Here is a 6,000-nt window from a genome sequence, read left to right on the forward strand (position 1 = left end):
AGATTAAAAATTGAGAGTAAGTAAATAAATAAATAAATAAAATATTAAATAAAACAGTTAAAAATAATGATGAAAATGACAATAATAATAGTAATAACATTATAGAAATAAGATAATAAATACGTAAATAAAACATACATAAGACTGTATTTGAGGATTATAAAAGAAATAAAAATAAATTAGTAAAAGATTAGATATATAAAATAAATAAATAAATAAATAATGGATATAAAAATAAAATAATATTAACTTAAAGAAGAATGAAGAACAATAGACAAATTAATAGGCAAATAATAAAGTAAATTAACCAAAGAACTATATTGAAATCAAAATGAAATTGGAGGCAAAATTCGTAATAAATTTAATGATTAAATCGAAATAGGACTGAAAATTAATGCGCTTGAAGAAGGAGGGGTCATTGGGGAAATTATTCCCCTTTCCCAAAACGACACTATTTTAGGTGTTTTCCCTTTTAAAACGGTCTAAGGACCAAATTAAAAAAAATGAAAGTTCGTGGCCAAATTAAAAATAAAGAAAATAGGATAGGATCCAATCATAACCAAGCCTCAAAAGCGGAAGGACTAAGGTCGCAAATAGCCCCTTCGTCCAAAAACACGCGAATCCTAGGTGGTTCGGGTCAGGTCACAGATCGGTCCCCAAAACGACGCCATTTTGGGCGTCTGGAGAGCCTAATGAAACGACGCCGTTTTGATAATGCTATTTAAGTTAAAATTTTTTTAAAAAAAATTCATTTCAGCCTTTAATCCAAAAAAAAAACCAAACCCTATTTCCCTTTTCTCTGAAGTCGATCCCTACTTCGGCCAACTTAGGTCGTCGATCCACCGTGGTGGTCGCCAGTCACCGACGACGGTGGCCTAAAAAGCGAAAAAATCTATTTCTTGGATGATTTGACACCCCAAACCCAAAAAATGTCGATTTTCATCGGAATCAGCGAACCTTCTTCCTCGGCGGAGCAAAAATCGAAATTTAAAGGTATGTTATTGCCTTTATTTTATTTTTCTTTGTGTCTTTTAAAAAATAAAAAAAAATGAATCTAACGAAGAAAAAATAAAGAACTACATTCGAAAATGTTTTGTATTTGTATTGATTTTTCTCTGATTTTTTTAATTCGTTCGTAAAAATAAAATATAGGAATCGGGGCCCTTTTTATTGCCCGAAAATATCCTCTTTTTTCTATTTTCTCTTTTTTTTACACTGATAGATTCTTCTCGTTCATTCGTTTTGCAGGTACAAGGCCGTTAGCCAGCTGGCGTACGGAGGCACACGTGGGGAGGCGGCGGCGGCTTACTGTTAGGGTTTCTCTTTTTTTGCTGAAAACAATTTATGTTGTTGGGCCATTTGGGCTCTAGGGTTAGGTATATAAAGATTTGGGCCCTATTGGGCCAATGTAAATGGACTTGGACTGTTTTGGTATTTTTATTATTTGTTTTTATTTTGTTTTGTTTTATTTATTTAGGTTCGGGTTAAAATTGGGCTCTACATTTACTATCAAAAATTTTATTAGATTTGTATGAATTAGAAGCCAAGGATAATAAGAATAATACAACAAAATCAAAGGAAAAAGCTTCAATTTCAATTAAGCAGTTTGTTTTGTTTAATAGTAAGGGTAGTAGATTTATACATAAGTTGGTGATAAAGAGGACAAAGTTGGTTAGCTTAAATAACAAATTCTACAGTTAATTAATTCTACAACTCAGCAAAAATGATGAGTCGTCCTTTTTCAAATCTTATCAGGAGCAATTCTAGAATATGCTAACATTCTTCTGGTTCTTTCTTCTTCAGAAAATTAACTGAGGATTTCATTCGGATCTACAACTCCAAGTTCCTTACAGATTTGACTAAACACAAAAGGAGGAAGAGGTTTTGTCAAAATATCAGCTCGTTGTTCTTAAGGAACAAAGTTAGCAACCAGCTGACCGTTTGAGACTTTCTCTCTAACAAAGTGAAGATCAATTTCCACATGTTTGAGACGAGCATGATGGGTAGGATTGGCAGCCATTGAAATGGTGGAGGTGTTATCACACCAAACAGTAGGTTTTCCATCTAGCATAACTCTCAATTCGTGTAGAAGTTGCTGCACCCACACAAGTTTGGAGACAAAATTTGCCAAGCTACGATATTTTGCTTCAAATGTCGAGCGAGAGACTACTTGTTGCTTCTTGGAACACCAACTCACTAGATTTCCCCTAGAAAAATGAAATAATCAGAAGTGGATCGTCAATCCTCACAACATGAGGCCCAACCTGCATTAACAAAGCACTCTAAACTAATGACCCCAGATGTGCAAAAGTAAAGTCCATGAGTGATTGTGCCTTTGAGATATCGGAGTATTTGTTTGGCAGCTTTTCAATGGATATCCTGTGATGAATTCATGAACTGACTAACTTTATTTACGATATATGTAATATCAGGTCAAGCAAAACAGATATATTGAAGTGCACCGACAACTTGTCGATATAGGTGAACATCGGTGAAAGAGTGTCCATCAGTAGCAATAAGTTTGGGAGTGACAACCATAGGAGTAAGTATCGAATATGCATTATCCATGGATAACCTGTGCAATAAGTCACTAATATATTTCTTTTGACTAAGTAATACACCTTTGTGGAGTTGTGTAATTTTCATGCCAAGAAAAAATTGAGTCGATCCCAGATCTTTTAAAGAAAATTAATGGTTCAGATGAGAAATTACTTCACCAATTTCAGTGGTACATGACCTAGTAACAATGGTGTCATCAACATATATTATTAGTATTGTTTGTACTGTAGATATGTTATGAATATGTAATGAGTTGTTAACATATGAAGAAACAAAGTAGAGTTGACTAGTGAGGTACCGACGTAATTTATCAAACCATGCTCGAGGGGCTTTTTGAAGGCCATACAATGCTTTATTCAAATGACACATAAGAGGTTGTCCTTTATTAGAAATAATTTCGAACCCGAGAGGTTGTGTCACGTATATCTCCTCTTGTAAGTCTTCGTTTAAAAAAGCATTATTAATGTCAACTTGGCGTAGATACCAACCTTCCTTCATAGCAAATGCAAGTACTGTTCAAATTATGCAAGAGTGAACTAGAGGGCTGTATGTTTCAGAATAATCATTACCTATCTTTTGTGAACATCCTTTAGCAACCAATAGGACCTTGTAACGAGCAACTGAACCATCTGGGTTTCGTTTTGCTCTGAAAAGCCATTTGCACCCTACTACCTGTCGAGATGGTGGAAGAGTTGAGAGAGATCATGTTTGGTTTTTCGAGAGAGCACATAGCTCCTCCTCAATAGCATGACGCCACTTAGAAAATTTCATAGCTTCATATATATTTATGGGGTCTTCTGGAACACTTGAAGCTTCTGTCAGAAATGATTTTAGTTTAAAGATTCTAACTTTCCCTCCAGTCACCATGGGATGAGTGTTTTGTGGAGGGTGAGAGGCTAGGAGAGGTGAGTTGGAAGGTATCGAAGGTGGTGAATCTAGTGAGTTAAAAGGCAAAAAGGGAGTAGTAGAGTAATTCGATGTGGTGGAACCATTGGTGTCTATATTTGGACAAAATGAAGGTGTAGGGAATAGTTGAGATGATGTAGTAATTATAGTAAGCGGGGGAATGTGTGGTTTGAGGATGAAGTCAATATGGGAGTGTGTTTTGAGTAGGAATGGGGACTGTGGTTGACTAAAGGAAAATACATGTTCCTCAAATCGAACATGCCATGAAACATATACACTACCGATGGCATCTTGACAGCGATATCCCTTGTGTTTTGGAGAGTATCCCAAGAACACACATGGAGCAGAACGAAATTACAGGTTGTGAGCATGATAAGGCCTCAAGAATGGGAAACAGAGACATCCGAATATACGGATAAAGTTATAATCATGCTTCACGTAAAATAATGACTCATAAGGCGAAGCACGTTTAAGAGCTTTAGTAAGGAGTCGATTCATAAAGAACACAGCTGTAGAAAATGCATTATTCCAATAGGATAAAGGTATTTGAGCATGAGTAAGTATAGATAAACCAACCTTCACAACTTGACGATGTTTGCGCTCTACCAAATTGTTCTGTTTAGAGGTGTGCGGACAAGGAAGACGGTGCTAAATACTATGCTCTTTAAGATACAGAAGATAGGTACTGAATTCACTACCACCATAAATTTGCAAGACTTTGAGCTTAGATCCAAGTTGGTGTTCAACAAATTTATAAAATTCCATAAATGCAAGCTTGGCTTTAGACTTTTTCTTGAAGAAGTAAATTCGTGTGTACTTTGTATAGGCATAAACAAAAGTTACATAGTAATTGAAACCATTAGAACAAACGAGAGCAAGTCCCTATAAATCAGCAGCCACAGGTTCTAACAGAGTAGAATAAAATGTAAGGGAAACAGTAAATAGAAGTCAATGGGATATGGCAAGTTGACATACAGTGCAAAGGGTGTTCTATTTATTCTTGATGAAAGGAACGTTACAATGACTCAAGGTATTGATTAAGATATCAGCTGACGGATGACCCAATCATTGATGCCATACATGTTGTGGGACACCAATAGTAGCACTATTACAAAAGACACTAGAAATTGAAGAAGAAATAGGTTGCCTAGTAGTAGGTAAACATAATCGATAGAGACCGCCCCACTTAGACCGCGAAACATAATTTATTGAGTTACTAGATCACGAACATGACATTGCTTGGGATAAAACTCGAACACAACGTTGTAGTCCTTAGTAAACTTTGACATAGAGAGTAATTTTTTAGTAATAACAGGTACATGCAATCAGCCAAGTAAGTGTAATCGTCTGGGATTAGTGAAGAAGGATGATTGTCCAATTCGCATAATAGAAACAGGGGAACCATTACCAAGGATAATTTTAATTGAGCCTTTACACGAAACACTATGGTCAAGCTAAACAACATCAAAAGTCAAGTGATTTGTTGCCCAAGAGCCAGGGTATCAGGCATTATCGCCAACTACAGCTGGAGTGGCGAGGCATATTAAAGTATTAGATAAAGCATCGATGGAGCTACCAGTAACAGAATTGACGGTAATTGTGTGATTTCCTTGAAATTTAGGGTGAGACAGAGCGAAAGGGCCAAACAGTTGTGGGCCAAATGTGGGATTTATGGCATATGGGCTAGGGTTGGTAGGTCTAATTGTTAGGTTGATTGAATAGGGATAACTAAAGCCTAGATTGTGATGGCCAAAATTAGATGACCCTTGAATGGGAGGTCCACCATAAACACTGTTATGAACTTGAGGTTGTCAAAAAAATGGTGTGGTACAATAGGGAAAGGCTTGGGAGAAGGTGTTTTGTAGGTCATGTCAAATTGAAAGTAGCAACGGTCTGTTATGAACCAAAGCGAGTTCTACCCCGTCCCCAGAAAGACACATTAGAATGTGGACGATATTGAGGTAGGTCATGAGAGTCTTCAAAAGGTTGAAAAGGCGGAGGAGACAAAATTATAGCAATATTAGCAGAAGCACTAACTTAGGTCAGTAGAGCTAGTCGTCGAGTTTTTGCATCAAGGAGAATCATTGTGATAGTATGTAGGTCGCAAGGTTTTTAAGGAGAAACAGTTATCACAGTGACCACAGAATCATACTCGAGAAAAAGGCCATTAAGGATGGTCGTAATATGCTTTCTTTCAGAGATTGTTTCACCACAACTAGCCAGGTTGTCACTGACCATATTTATATTCATAAATAAAATACTTCATGGGTAGTTCTCATTTCGTTGAGAATGGAGCAACTGGCAGTAGTGCATCAACTTAGCTATAGATTTGCTGTTGAACAACTAATCAAGAACATTCCATATATCACGGGCAGAATCGTAGCCAATCAGGTGAGGAAGAATACCAGCTCTGACTGATGATAATAACCAAGAGGCCAAAAGTGTTGTCTTGTTGTTCATACAACTCAAATTCTGGATTCTCTGATGTGGTCCCGTCATCGTTGGTGAGATATTAAGTTGGTGGAAGATATGAAC

This window comes from Gossypium raimondii, chromosome 7 (assembly GCF_025698545.1).
Source record: "Gossypium raimondii isolate GPD5lz chromosome 7, ASM2569854v1, whole genome shotgun sequence".
Lineage (NCBI taxonomy): Eukaryota > Viridiplantae > Streptophyta > Magnoliopsida > Malvales > Malvaceae > Gossypium > Gossypium raimondii.